Source organism: Mytilus californianus, unplaced genomic scaffold, assembly GCF_021869535.1.
Source record: "Mytilus californianus isolate M0D057914Y unplaced genomic scaffold, xbMytCali1.0.p SCAF_3, whole genome shotgun sequence".
Taxonomy (NCBI): Eukaryota; Metazoa; Mollusca; class Bivalvia; order Mytilida; family Mytilidae; genus Mytilus; species Mytilus californianus.
In genome coordinates, this window is record NW_026262679.1 from 73,264,014 (window position 1) to 73,279,829 (window position 15,816).

General features: G+C 27.2%; 2 long non-coding RNA genes across 6 annotated transcripts in view; one reads left to right on the forward strand and one right to left on the reverse strand.

Moving 5' to 3' along the window:
• LOC127735054 (uncharacterized) overlaps window positions 1–15,816 on the forward strand; it is a 139,439-nt gene that overhangs the window by 110,251 nt on the left and 13,372 nt on the right. The window lies entirely within an intron of this gene.
• LOC127735048 (uncharacterized) overlaps window positions 1–15,816 on the reverse strand; it is a 113,833-nt gene that overhangs the window by 5,650 nt on the left and 92,367 nt on the right. The gene's annotated exons all lie outside the window — the stretch shown is intronic.

A 15,816-nucleotide genomic window follows, 5' to 3' on the forward strand; every position in this document is an offset into this window, starting at 1 on the left:
TGCGACAGGTTGAGTATTGCAATGATAAGAAACTCCAATTCCGATATCTGTATGAAGAATTTCCTGAAATTCAATAAGATAATCTTACTGTTAGTCCATTATGTAAAAATCACAATAATAAATGCACACAATAAATTCTGAATTTACAGTAGTTTGCTTTGATAAGAGAAACACAAAAGTATGAATTTGTGATGTGTATAGATTGTAGGATATCTTTATATATATAACTGCTGGTATATCTTTATTTGACTTCAGTATTGAAGACTTTTTAATAATATAATCATTATTTCCCAAATTAATGTGCGTGTCAAATTATCAGAAGTTGGTGGCTAACCAAAACAATCTGATGTATACATTTTGACAAAAATGATTAAAATTCAACTGAATCTCAAACAATCTAAATCAAGTCATATTTTCCAAATTACTTTTAAAAAAAATCGACTAAATATGTAGATATCCAAATTGACAATCGGAAACTTTACTTTCGTTCAGGAGAGACTATTAGAGAAAGGGTTTCCAAATTGTCAATGTTAAGAGACTATTTGCTGTTATAATTAATTCAGAAATTAATGTGATGCATGTTTCATTTCAAATCCTAAATTGGAGAACAAGTATACTTTTTTCATAAGAGTATAAATTTGAAAAAGAAATTTTGGACTAATTTGTAATAAATTTTCAAGCTGTTTCTCCAGGGAAAACTGATTTTATTACCTTACAACTATTAACAGTTTAAGTACAATTGTAACGACAAAATACGTACATCATCATCTAGGCATCAACAATTATATCATCTCCATGTCTAGGACTTCTTTTTTCTTCTCTCTGGGCTGCCGTCTATCTGTAATACATATTCAAATTATTTTAATATCTATCAGAAAACTATTAATAAATAAAAAAAAAATATACTTACTTTCGGATGCATATGTTACCTGTCCTGACGTAAATATCCTGGGGCTGGTATCTGAAACAAAAACAAAATAAGTTCAAAAATATTGAACCAAATATAAAACTTAAAAAATTTGCTACTTTAATTTTTTTTTCTTTCAAAATATCTAAAGAAAAACTGGCATTAATGGCAGCCATCATCATTGGTCAATTGCTCTTTTTGACTGTATATCATTAACTTATTTTCATTTTAAATCTATATTTCAATCAGTAATGAAGACGGTTTAATGATATAATCATTATTTCCCAAATTAATGTGCTTGTCAAATTATCAGAAGTTGGTGGCTAACCAAAACAATCTGATGTATACATTTTGAACAAAAATGATTAAAATTCAACTGAATCTCAAACAATCTAAATCAAGTCATATTTTCCAAATTACTTTTTAAAAAAATCGACTAAATATGTAGATATCCAAATTGACAATCGGAAACTTTACTTTCGTTCAGGAGAGACTATTAGAGAAAGGGTTTCCAAATTGTCAATGTTAAGAGACTATTTGCTGTTATAATTAATTCAGAAATTAATGTGATGCATGTTTCAATTCAAATCCTAAATTGGAGTACAAGTATACTTTTTTCATTAGAGTATAAATTTGAAAAAGAAATTTTGGACTAATTTGTAATAAATTTTCAAGCTGTTTCTCCAGGGAAAACTGATTTTATTACCTTACAACTATTAACAGTTTAAGTACAATTGTAACGACAAAATACGTACATCATCATCTAGGCATCAACAATTATATCATCTCCATGTCTAGGACTTCTTTTTTCTTCTCTCTGGGCTGCCGTCTATCTGTAATACATATTCAAATTATTTTAATATCTATCAGAAAACTATTAATAAATAAAAAAAAAATATACTTACTTTCGGATGCATATGTTACCTGTCCTGACGTAAATATCCTGGGGCTGGTATCTGAAACAAAAACAAAATAAGTTCAAAAATATTGAACCAAATATAAAACTTAAAAAATTTGCTACTTTAATTTTTTTTTCTTTCAAAATATCTATAAAGAAAAACTGGCATTAATGGCAGCCATCATCATTGGTCAATTGCTCTTTTTGACTGTATATCATTAACTTATTTTCATTTTAAATCTATATTTCAATCAGTAATGAAGACGGTTTAATGATATAATCATTATTTCCCAAATTAATGTGCATGTCAAATTATCAGAAGTTGGTGGCTAACCAAAACAATCTGATGTATAAATTTTGAACAAAAATTATTAAAATTCAACTGAATCTCAAACAATCTAAATCAAGTCATATTTTCCAAATTACTTTTAAAAAAAATCGACTAAATATGTAGATATCCAAATTGACAATCGGAAACTTTACTTTCGTTCAGGAGAGACTATTAGAGAAAGGGTTTCCAAATTGTCAATGTTAAGAGACTATTTGCTGTTATAATTAATTCAGAAATTAATGTGATGCATGTTTCAATTCAAATCCTAAATTGGAGTACAAGTATACTTTTTTCATTAGAGTATAAATTTGAAAAAGAAATTTTGGACTAATTTGTAATAAATTTTCAAGCTGTTTCTCCAGGGAAAACTGATTTTATTACCTTACAACTATTAACAGTTTAAGTACAATTGTAACGACAAAATACGTACATCATCATCTAGGCATCAACAATTATATCATCTCCATGTCTAGGACTTCTTTTTTCTTCTCTCTGGGCTGCCGTCTATCTGTAATACATATTCAAATTATTTTAATATCTATCAGACAACTATTAATAAATAAAAAAAAAATATACTTACTTTCGGATGCATATGTTACCTGTCCTGACGTAAATATCCTGGGGCTGGTATCTGAAACAAAAACAAAATAAGTTCAAAAATATTGAACCAAATATAAAACTTAAAAAATTTGCTACTTTAATTTTTTTTTCTTTCAAAATATCTATAAAGAAAAACTGGCATTAATGGCAGCCATCATCGTTGGTCAATTGCTCTTTTTGACTGTATATCATTAACTTATTTTCATTTTAAATCTATATTTCAATCAGTAATGAAGACGGTTTAATGATATAATCATTATTTCCCAAATTAATGTGCGTGTCAAATTATCAGAAGTTGGTGTATAACCAAAACAATCTGATGTATACATTTTGAACAAAAATGATTAAAATTCAACTGAATCTCAAACAATCTAAATCAAGTCATATTTTCCAAATTACTTTTAAAAAAAATCAACTTAATATGTAGATATCCAAATTGACAATCGGAAACTTTACTTTCGTTCAGGAGAGACTATTAGAGAAAGGGTTTCCAAATTGTCAATGTTAAGAGACTATTTGCTGTTATAATTAATTCAGAAATTAATGTGATGCATGTTTCAATTCAAATCCTAAATTGGAGTACAAGTATACTTTTTTCATTAGAGTATAAATTTGAAAAAGAAATTTTGGACTAATTTTTAATAAATTTTCAAGCTGTTTCTCCAGGGAAAACTGATTTTATTACCTTACAACTATTAACAGTTTAAGTACAATTGTAACGACAAAATACGTACATCATCATCTAGGCATCAACAATTATATCATCTCCATGTCTAGGACTTCTTTTTTCTTCTCTCTGGGCTGCCGTCTATCTGTAATACATATTCAAATTATTTTAATATCTATCAGACAACTATTAATAAATAAAAAAAAAATATACTTACTTTCGGATGCATATGTTACCTGTCCTGACGTAAATATCCTGGGGCTGGTATCTGAAACAAAAACAAAATAAGTTCAAAAATATTGAACCAAATATAAAACTTAAAAAATTTGCTACTTTAATTTTTTTTTCTTTCAAAATATCTATAAAGAAAAACTGGCATTAATGGCAGCCATCATTATTGGTCAATTGCTCTTTTTGACTGTATATCATTAACTTATTTTCATTTTAAATCTATATTTCAATCAGTAATGAAGACGGTTTAATGATATAATCATTATTTCCCAAATTAATGTGCGTGTCAAATTATCAGAAGTTGGTGGCTAACCAAAACAATCTGATGTATACATTTTGAACAAAAATGATTAAAATTCAACTGAATCTCAAACAATCTAAATCAAGTCATATTTTCCAAATTACTTTTAAAAAAAATCGACTAAATATGTAGATATCCAAATTGACAATCGGAAACTTTACTTTCGTTCAGGAGAGACTATTAGAGAAAGGGTTTCCAAATTGTCAATGTTAAGAGACTATTTGCTGTTATAATTAATTCAGAAATTAATGTGATGCATGTTTCAATTCAAATCCTAAATTGGAGTACAAGTATACTTTTTTCATTAGAGTATAAATTTGAAAAAGAAATTTTGGACTAATTTTTAATAAATTTTCAAGCTGTTTCTCCAGGGAAAACTGATTTTATTACCTTACAACTATTAACAGTTTAAGTACAATTGTAACGACAAAATACGTACATCATCATCTAGGCATCAACAATTATATCATCTCCATGTCTAGGACTTCTTTTTTCTTCTCTCTGGGCTGCCGTCTATCTGTAATACATATTCAAATTATTTTAATATCTATCAGACAACTATTAATAAATAAAAAAAAAATATACTTACTTTCGGATGCATATGTTACCTGTCCTGACGTAAATATCCTGGGGCTGGTATCTGAAACAAAAACAAAATAAGTTCAAAAATATTGAACCAAATATAAAACTTAAAAAATTTGCTACTTTAATTTTTTTTTCTTTCAAAATATCTATAAAGAAAAACTGGCATTAATGGCAGCCATCATCATTGGTCAATTGCTCTTTTTGACTGTATATCATTAACTTATTTTCATTTTAAATCTATATTTCAATCAGTAATGAAGACGGTTTAATGATATAATCATTATTTCCCAAGTTAATGTGCGTGTCAAATTATCAGAAGTTGGTGGCTAACCAAAACAATCTGATGTATACATTTTGAACAAAAATGATTAAAATTCAACTGAATCTCAAACAATCTAAATCAAGTCATATTTTCCAAATTACTTTTAAAAAAAATCGACTAAATATGTAGATATCCAAATTGACAATCGGAAACTTTACTTTCGTTCAGGAGAGACTATTAGAGAAAGGGTTTCCAAATTGTCAATGTTAAGAGACTATTTGCTGTTATAATTAATTCAGAAATTAATGTGATGCATGTTTCAATTCAAATCCTAAATTGGAGTACAAGTATACTTTTTTCATTAGAGTATAAATTTGAAAAAGAAATTTTGGACTAATTTGTAATAAATTTTCAAGCTGTTTCTCCAGGGAAAACTGATTTTATTACCTTACAACTATTAACAGTTTAAGTACAATTGTAACGACAAAATACGTACATCATCATCTAGGCATCAACAATTATATCATCTCCATGTCTAGGACTTCTTTTTTCTTCTCTCTGGGCTGCCATCTATCTGTAATACATATTCAAATTATTTTAATATCTATCAGAAAACTATTAATAAATAAAAAAAAAATATACTTACTTTCGGATGCATATGTTACCTGTCCTGACGTAAATATCCTGGGGCTGGTATCTGAAACAAAAACAGAATAAGTTCAAAAATATTGAACCAAATATAAAACTTAAAAAATTTGCTACTTTAATTTATTTTTTCTTTCAAAATATCTATAAAGAAAAACTGGCATTAATGGCAGCCATCATCATTGGTCAATTGCTCTTTTTGACTGTATATCATTAACTTATTTTCATTTTAAATCTATATTTCAATCAGTAATGAAGACGGTTTAATGATATAATCATTATTTCCCAAATTAATGTGCGTGTCAAATTATCAGAAGTTGGTGGCTAACCAAAACAATCTGATGTATACATTTTGAACAAAAATGATTAAAATTCAACTGAATCTCAAACAATCTAAATCAAGTCATATTTTCCAAATTACTTTTAAAAAAAATCGACTAAATATGTAGATATCCAAATTGACAATCGGAAACTTTACTTTCGTTCAGGAGAGACTATTAGAGAAAGGGTTTCCAAATTGTCAATGTTAAGAGACTATTTGCTGTTATAATTAATTCAGAAATTAATGTGATGCATGTTTCAATTCAAATCCTGAATTGGAGTACAAGTATACTTTTTTCATTAGAGTATAAATTTGAAAAAGAAATTTTGGACTAATTTGTAATAAATTTTCAAGCTGTTTCTCCAGGGAAAACTGATTTTATTACCTTACAACTATTAACAGTTTAAGTACAATTGTAACGACAAAATACGTACATCATCATCTAGGCATCAACAATTATATCATCTCCATGTCTAGGACTTCTTTTTTCTTCTCTCTGGGCAGCCGTCTATCTGTAATACATATTCAAATTATTTTAATATCTATCAGACAACTATTAATAAATAAAAAAAAAATATACTTACTTTCGGATGCATATGTTACCTGTCCTGACGTAAATATCCTGGGGCTGGTATCTGAAACAAAAACAAAATAAGTTCAAAAATATTGAACCAAATATAAAACTTAAAAAATTTGCTACTTTAATTTTTTTTTCTTTCAAAATATCTATAAAGAAAAACTGGCATTAATGGCAGCCATCATCATTGGTCAATTGCTCTTTTTGACTGTATATCATTAACTTATTTTCATTTTAAATCTATATTTCAATCAGTAATGAAGACGGTTTAATGATATAATCATTATTTCCCAAATTAATGTGCGTGTCAAATTATCAGAAGTTGGTGGCTAACCAAAACAATCTGATGTATACATTTTGAACAAAAATGATTAAAATTCAACTGAATCTCAAACAATCTAAATCAAGTCATATTTTCCAAATTACTTTTAAAAAAAATCGACTAAATATGTAGATATCCAAATTGACAATTGGAAACTTTACTTTCGTTTAGGAGAGACTATTAGAGAAAGGGTTTCCAAATTGTCAATGTTAAGAGACTATTTGCTGTTATAATTAATTCAGAAATTAATGTGATGCATGTTTCAATTCAAATCCTAAATTGGAGTACAAGTATACTTTTTTCATTAGAGTATAAATTTGAAAAAGAAATTTTGGACTAATTTGTAATAAATTTTCAAGCTGTTTCTCCAGGGAAAACTGATTTTATTACCTTACAACTATTAACAGTTTAAGTACAATTGTAACGACAAAATACGTACATCATCATCTAGGCATCAACAATTATATCATCTCCATGTCTAGGACTTCTTTTTTCTTCTCTCTGGGCTGCCGTCTATCTGTAATACATATTCAAATTATTTTAATATCTATCAGACAACTATTAATAAATAAAAAAAAAATATACTTACTTTCGGATGCATATGTTACCTGTCCTGACGTAAATATCCTGGGGCTGGTATCTGAAACAAAAACAAAATAAGTTCAAAAATATTGAACCAAATATAAAACTTAAAAAATTTGCTACTTTAATTTTTTTTTCTTTCAAAATATCTATAAAGAAAAACTGGCATTAATGGCAGCCATCATCATTGGTCAATTGCTCTTTTTGACTGTATATCATTAACTTATTTTCATTTTAAATCTATATTTCAATCAGTAATGAAGACGGTTTAATGATATAATCATTATTTCCCAAATTAATGTGCGTGTCAAATTATCAGAAGTTGGTGGCTAACCAAAACAATCTGATGTATACATTTTGAACAAAAATGATTAAAATTCAACTGAATCTCAAACAATCTAAATCAAGTCATATTTTCCAAATTACTTTTAAAAAAAATCAACTAAATATGTAGATATCCAAATTGACAATCGGAAACTTTACTTTCGTTCAGGAGAGACTATTAGAGAAAGGGTTTCCAAATTGTCAATGTTAAGAGACTATTTGCTGTTATAATTAATTCAGAAATTAATGTGATGCATGTTTCAATTCAAATCCTAAATTGGAGTACAAGTATACTTTTTTCATTAGAGTATAAATTTGAAAAAGAAATTTTGGACTAATTTGTAATAAATTTTCAAGCTGTTTCTCCAGGGAAAACTGATTTTATTACCTTACAACTATTAACAGTTTAAGTACAATTGTAACGACAAAATACGTACATCATCATCTAGGCATCAACAATTATATCATCTCCATGTCTAGGACTTCTTTTTTCTTCTCTCTGGGCTGCCGTCTATCTGTAATACATATTCAAATTATTTTAATATCTATCAGACAACTATTAATAAATAAAAAAAAAATATACTTACTTTCGGATGCATATGTTACCTGTCCTGACGTTAATATCCTGGGGCTGGTATCTGAAACAAAAACAAAATAAGTTCAAAAATATTGAACCAAATATAAAACTTAAAAAATTTGCTACTTTAATTTTTTTTTCTTTCAAAATATCTATAAAGAAAAACTGGCATTAATGGCAGCCATCATCATTGGTCAATTGCTCTTTTTGACTGTATATCATTAACTTATTTTCATTTTAAATCTATATTTCAATCAGTAATGAAGACGGTTTAATGATATAATCATTATTTCCCAAATTAATGTGCGTGTCAAATAATCAGAAGTTGGTGGCTAACCAAAACAATCTGATGTATACATTTTGAACAAAAATGATTAAAATTCAACTGAATCTCAAACTATCTAAATCAAGTCATATTTTCCAAATTACTTTTAAAAAAAATCGACTAAATATGTAGATATCCAAATTGACAATCGGAAACTTTACTTTCGTTCAGGAGAGACTATTAGAGAAAGGGTTTCCAAATTGTCAATGTTAAGAGACTATTTGCTGTTATAATTAATTCAGAAATTAATGTGATGCATGTTTCAATTCCTAAATTGGAGTACAAGTATACTTTTTTCATTAGAGTATAAATTTGAAAAAGAAATTTTGGACTAATTTGTAATAAATTTTCAAGCTGTTTCTCCAGGGAAAACTGATTTTATTACCTTACAACTATTAACAGTTTAAGTACAATTGTAACGACAAAATACGTACATCATCATCTAGGCATCAACAATTATATCATCTCCATGTCTAGGACTTCTTTTTTCTTCTCTCTGGGCTGCCGTCTATCTGTAATACATATTCAAATTATTTTAATATCTATCAGAAAACTATTAATAAATAAAAAAAAAATATACTTACTTTCGGATGCATATGTTACCTGTCCTGACGTAAATATCCTGGGGCTGGTATCTGAAACAAAAACAAAATAAGTTCAAAAATATTGAACCAAATATAAAACTTAAAAAATTTGCTACTTTAATTTTTTTTTCTTTCAAAATATCTATAAAGAAAAACTGGCATTAATGGCAGCCATCATCATTGGTCAATTGCTCTTTTTGACTGTATATCATTAACTTATTTTCATTTTAAATCTATATTTCAATCAGTAATGAAGACGGTTTAATATTATAATCATTATTTCCCAAATTAATGTGCATGTCAAATTATCAGAAGTTGGTGGCTAACCAAAACAATCTGATGTATACATTTTGAACAAAAATGATTAAAATTCAACTGAATCTCAAACAATCTAAATCAAGTCATATTTTCCAAATTACTTTTAAAAAAAATCAACTAAATATGTAGATATCCAAATTGACAATCGGAAACTTTACTTTCGTTCAGGAGAGACTATTAGAGAAAGGGTTTCCAAATTGTCAATGTTAAGAGACTATTTGCTGTTATAATTAATTCAGAAATTAATGTGATGCATGTTTCAATTCAAATCCTAAATTGGAGTACAAGTATACTTTTTTCATTAGAGTATAAATTTGAAAAAGAAATTTTGGACTAATTTGTAATAAATTTTCAAGCTGTTTCTCCAGGGAAAACTGATTTTATTACCTTACAACTATTAACAGTTTAAGTACAATTGTAACGACAAAATACTTACATCATCATCTAGGCATCAACAATTATATCATCTCCATGTCTAGGACTTCTTTTTTCTTCTCTCTAGGCTGCCGTCTATCTGTAATACATATTCAAATTATTTTAATATCTATCAGACAACTATTAATAAATAAAAAAAAATATACTTACTTTCGGATGCATATGTTACCTGTCCTGACGTAAATATCCTGGGGCTGGTATCTGAAACAAAAACAAAATAAGTTCAAAAATATTGAACCAAATATAAAACTTAAAAAATTTGCTACTTTAATTTTTTTTTCTTTCAAAATATCTATAAAGAAAAACTGGCATTAATGGCAGCCATCATCATTGGTCAATTGCTCTTTTTGACTGTATATCATTAACTTATTTTCATTTTAAATCTATATTTCAATCAGTAATGAAGACGGTTTAATGATATAATCATTATTTCCCAAATTAATGTGCGTGTCAAATTATCAGAAGTTGGTGGCTAACCAAAACAATCTGATGTATACATTTTGAACAAAAATGATTAAAATTCAACTGAATCTCAAACAATCTAAATCAAGTCATATTTTCCAAATTACTTTTAAAAAAAATCGACTAAATATGTAGATATCCAAATTGACAATCGGAAACTTTACTTTCGTTCAGGAGAGACTATTAGAGAAAAGGTTTCCAAATTGTCAATGTTAAGAGACTATTTGCTGTTATAATTAATTCAGAAATTAACGTGATGCATGTTTCAATTCAAATCCTAAATTGGAGTACAAGTATACTTTTTTCATTAGAGTATAAATTTGAAAAAGAAATTTTGGACTAATTTGTAATAAATTTTCAAGCTGTTTCTCCAGGGAAAACTGATTTTATTACCTTACAACTATTAACAGTTTAAGTACAATTGTAACGACAAAATACGTACATCATCATCTAGGCATCAACAATTATATCATCTCCATGTCTAGGACTTCTTTTTTCTTCTCTCTGGGCTGCCGTCTATCTGTAATACATATTCAAATTATTTTAATATCTATCAGAAAACTATTAATAAATAAAAAAAAAATATACTTACTTTCGGATGCATATGTTACCTGTCCTGACGTAAATATCCTGGGGCTGGTATCTGAAACAAAAACAAAATAAGTTCAAAAATATTGAACCAAATATAAAACTTAAAAAATTTGCTACTTTAATTTTTTTTTCTTTCAAAATATCTATAAAGAAAAACTGGCATTAATGGCAGCCATCATCATTGGTCAATTGCTCTTTTTGACTGTATATCATTAACTTATTTTCATTTTAAATCTATATTTCAATCAGTAATGAAGACGGTTTAATGATATAATCATTATTTCCCAAATTAATGTGCGTGTCAAATTATCAGAAGTTGGTGGCTAACCAAAACAATCTGATGTATACATTTTGAACAAAAATGATTAAAATTCAACTGAATCTCAAACAATCTAAATCAAGTCATATTTTCCAAATTACTTTTAAAAAAAATCGACTAAATATGTAGATATCCAAATTGACAATCGGAAACTTTACTTTCGTTCAGGAGAGACTATTAGAGAAAGGGTTTCCAAATTGTCAATGTTAAGAGACTATTTGCTGTTATAATTAATTCAGAAATTAATGTGATGCATGTTTCAATTCAAATCCTAAATTGGAGTACAAGTATACTTTTTTCATTAGAGTATAAATTTGAAAAAGAAATTTTGGACTAATTTGTAATAAATTTTCAAGCTGTTTCTCCAGGGAAAACTGATTTTATTACCTTACAACTATTAACAGTTTAAGTACAATTGTAACGACAAAATACGTACATCATCATCTAGGCATCAACAACTATATCATCTCCATGTCTAGGACTTCTTTTTTCTTCTCTCTGGGCTGCCGTCTATCTGTAATACATATTCAAATTATTTTAATATCTATCAGAAAACTATTAATAAATAAAAAAAAAATATACTTACTTTCGGATGCATATGTTACCTGTCCTGACGTAAATATCCTGGGGCTGGTATCTGAAACAAAAACAAAATAAGTTCAAAAATATTGAACCAAATATAAAACTTAAAAAATTTGCTACTTTAATTTTTTTTTCTTTCAAAATATCTATAAAGAAAAACTGGCATTAATGGCAGCCATCATCATTGGTCAATTGCTCTTTTTGACTGTATATCATTAACTTATTTTCATTTTAAATCTATATTTCAATCAGTAATGAAGACGGTTTAATGATATAATCATTATTTCCCAAATTAATGTGCGTGTCAAATTATCAGAAGTTGGTGGCTAACCAAAACAATCTGATGTATACATTTTGAACAAAAATGATTAAAATTCAACTGAATCTCAAACAATCTAAATCAAGTCATATTTTCCAAATTACTTTTAAAAAAAATCGACTAAATATGTAGATATCCAAATTGACAATCGGAAACTTTACTTTCGTTCAGGAGAGACTATTAGAGAAAGGGTTTCCAAATTGTCAATGTTAAGAGACTATTTGCTGTTATAATTAATTCAGAAATTAATGTGATGCATGTTTCAATTCAAATCCTAAATTGGAGTACAAGTATACTTTTTTCATTAGAGTATAAATTTGAAAAAGAAATTTTGGACTAATTTGTAATAAATTTTCAAGCTGTTTCTCCAGGGAAAACTGATTTTATTACCTTACAACTATTAACAGTTTAAGTACAATTGCAACGACAAAATACGTACATCATCATCTAGGCATCAACAATTATATCATCTCCATGTCTAGGACTTCTTTTTTCTTCTCTCTGGGCTGCCGTCTATCTGTAATACATATTCAAATTATTTTAATATCTATCAGAAAACTATTAATAAATAAAAAAAAAATATACTTACTTTTGGATGCATATGTTACCTGTCCTGACGTAAATATCCTGGGGCTGGTATCTGAAACAAAAACAAAATAAGTTCAAAAATATTGAACCAAATATAAAACTTAAAAAATTTGCTACTTTAATTTTTTTTTCTTTCAAAATATCTATAAAGAAAAACTGGCATTAATGGCAGCCATCATCATTGGTCAATTGCTCTTTTTGACTGTATATCATTAACTTATTTTCATTTTAAATCTATATTTCAATCAGTAATGAAGACGGTTTAATGATATAATCATTATTTCCCAAATTAATGTGCGTGTCAAATTATCAGAAGTTGGTGGCTAACCAAAACAATCTGATGTATACATTTTGAACAAAAATGATTAAAATTCAACTGAATCTCAAACAATCTAAATCAAGTCATATTTTCCAAATTACTTTTTAAAAAAATCGACTAAATATGTAGATATCCAAATTGACAATCGGAAACTTTACTTTCGTTCAGGAGAGACTATTAGAGAAAGGGTTTCCAAATTGTCAATGTTAAGAGACTATTTGCTGTTATAATTAATTCAGAAATTAATGTGATGCATGTTTCAATTCAAATCCTAAATTGGAGTACAAGTATACTTTTTTCATTAGAGTATAAATTTGAAAAAGAAATTTTGGACTAATTTGTAATAAATTTTCAAGCTGTTTCTCCAGAGAAAACTGATTTTATTACCTTACAACTATTAACAGTTTAAGTACAATTGTAACGACAAAATACGTACATCATCATCTAGGCATCAACAATTATATCATCTCCATGTCTAGGACTTCTTTTTTCTTCTCTCTGGGCTGCCGTCTATCTGTAATACATATTCAAATTATTTTAATATCTATCAGAAAACTATTAATAAATAAAAAAAAAATATACTTACTTTCTGATGCATATGTTACCTGTCCTGACGTAAATATCCTGGGGCTGGTATCTGAAACAAAAACAAAATAAGTTCAAAAATATTGAACCAAATATAAAACTTAAAAAATTTGCTACTTTAATTTTTTTTTCTTTCAAAATATCTATAAAGAAAAACTGGCATTAATGGCAGCCATCATCATTGGTCAATTGCTCTTTTTGACTGTATATCATTAACTTATTTTCATTTTAAATCTATATTTCAATCAGTAATGAAGACGGTTTAATGATATAATCATTATTTCCCAAATTAATGTGCGTGTCAAATTATCAGAAGTTGGTGGCTAACCAAAACAATCTGATGTATACATTTTGAACAAAAATGATTAAAATTCAACTGAATCTCAAACAATCTAAATCAAGTCATATTTTCCAAATTACTTTTAAAAAAAATCGACTAAATATGTAGATATCCAAATTGACAATCGGAAACTTTACTTTCGTTCAGGAGAGACTATTAGAGAAAGGGTTTCCAAATTGTCAATGTTAAGAGACTATTTGCTGTTATAATTAATTCAGAAATTAATGTGATGCATGTTTCAATTCAAATCCTAAATTGGAGTACAAGTATACTTTTTTCATTAGAGTATAAATTTGAAAAAGAAATTTTGGACTAATTTGTAATAAATTTTCAAGCTGTTTCTCCAGGGAAAACTGATTTTATTACCTTACAACTATTAACAGTTTAAGTACAATTGTAACGACAAAATACGTACATCATCATCTAGGCATCAACAATTATATCATCTCCATGTCTAGGACTTCTTTTTTCTTCTCTCTGGGCTGCCGTCTATCTGTAATACATATTCAAATTATTTTAATATCTATCAGAAAACTATTAATAAATAAAAAAAAAAAATATACTTACTTTTGGATGCATATGTTACCTGTCCTGACGTAAATATCCTGGGGCTGGTATCTGAAACAAAAACAAAATAAGTTCAAAAATATTGAACCAAATATAAAACTTAAAAAATTTGCTACTTTAATTTTTTTTTCTTTCAAAATATCTATAAAGAAAAACTGGCATTAATGGCAGCCATCATCATTGGTCAATTGCTCTTTTTGACTGTATATCATTAACTTATTTTCATTTTAAATCTATATTTCAATCAGTAATGAAGACGGTTTAATGATATAATCATTATTTCCCAAATTAATGTGCGTGTCAAATTATCAGAAGTTGGTGGCTAACCAAAACAATCTGATGTATACATTTTGAACAAAAATGATTAAAATTCAACTGAATCTCAAACAATCTAAATCAAGTCATATTTTCCAAATTACTTTTAAAAAAAATCGACTAAATATGTAGATATCCAAATTGACAATCGGAAACTTTACTTTCGTTCAGGAGAGACTATTAGAGAAAGGGTTTCCAAATTGTCAATGTTAAGAGACTATTTGCTGTTATAATTAATTCAGAAATTAATGTGATGCATGTTTCAATTCCTAAATTGGAGTACAAGTATACTTTTTTCATTAGAGTATAAATTTGAAAAAGAAATTTTGGACTAATTTGTAATAAATTTTCAAGCTGTTTCTCCAGGGAAAACTGATTTTATTACCTTACAACTATTAACAGTTTAAGTACAATTGTAACGACAAAATACGTACATCATCATCTAGGCATCAACAATTATATCATCTCCATGTCTAGGACTTCTTTTTTCTTCTCTCTGGGCTGCCGTCTATCTGTAATACATATTCAAATTATTTTAATATCTATCAGAAAACTATTAATAAATAAAAAAAAAATATACTTACTTTCGGATGCATATGTTACCTGTCTTGACGTAAATATCCTGGGGCTGGTATCTGAAACAAAAACAAAATAAGTTCAAAAATATTGAACCAAATATAAAACTTAAAAAATTTGCTACTTTAATTTTTTTTTCTTTCAAAATATCTATAAAGAAAAACTGGCATTAATGGCAGCCATCATCATTGGTCAATTGCTCTTTTTGACTGTATATCATTAACTTATTTTCATTTTAAATCTATATTTCAATCAGTAATGAAGACGGTTTAATATTATAATCATTATTTCCCAAATTAATGTGCATGTCAAATTATCAGAAGTTGGTGGCTAACCAAAACAATCTGATGTATACATTTTGAACAAAAATGATTAAAATTCAACTGAATCTCAAACAATCTAAATCAAGTCATATTTTCCAAATTACTTTTAAAAAAAATCGACTAAATATGTAGATATC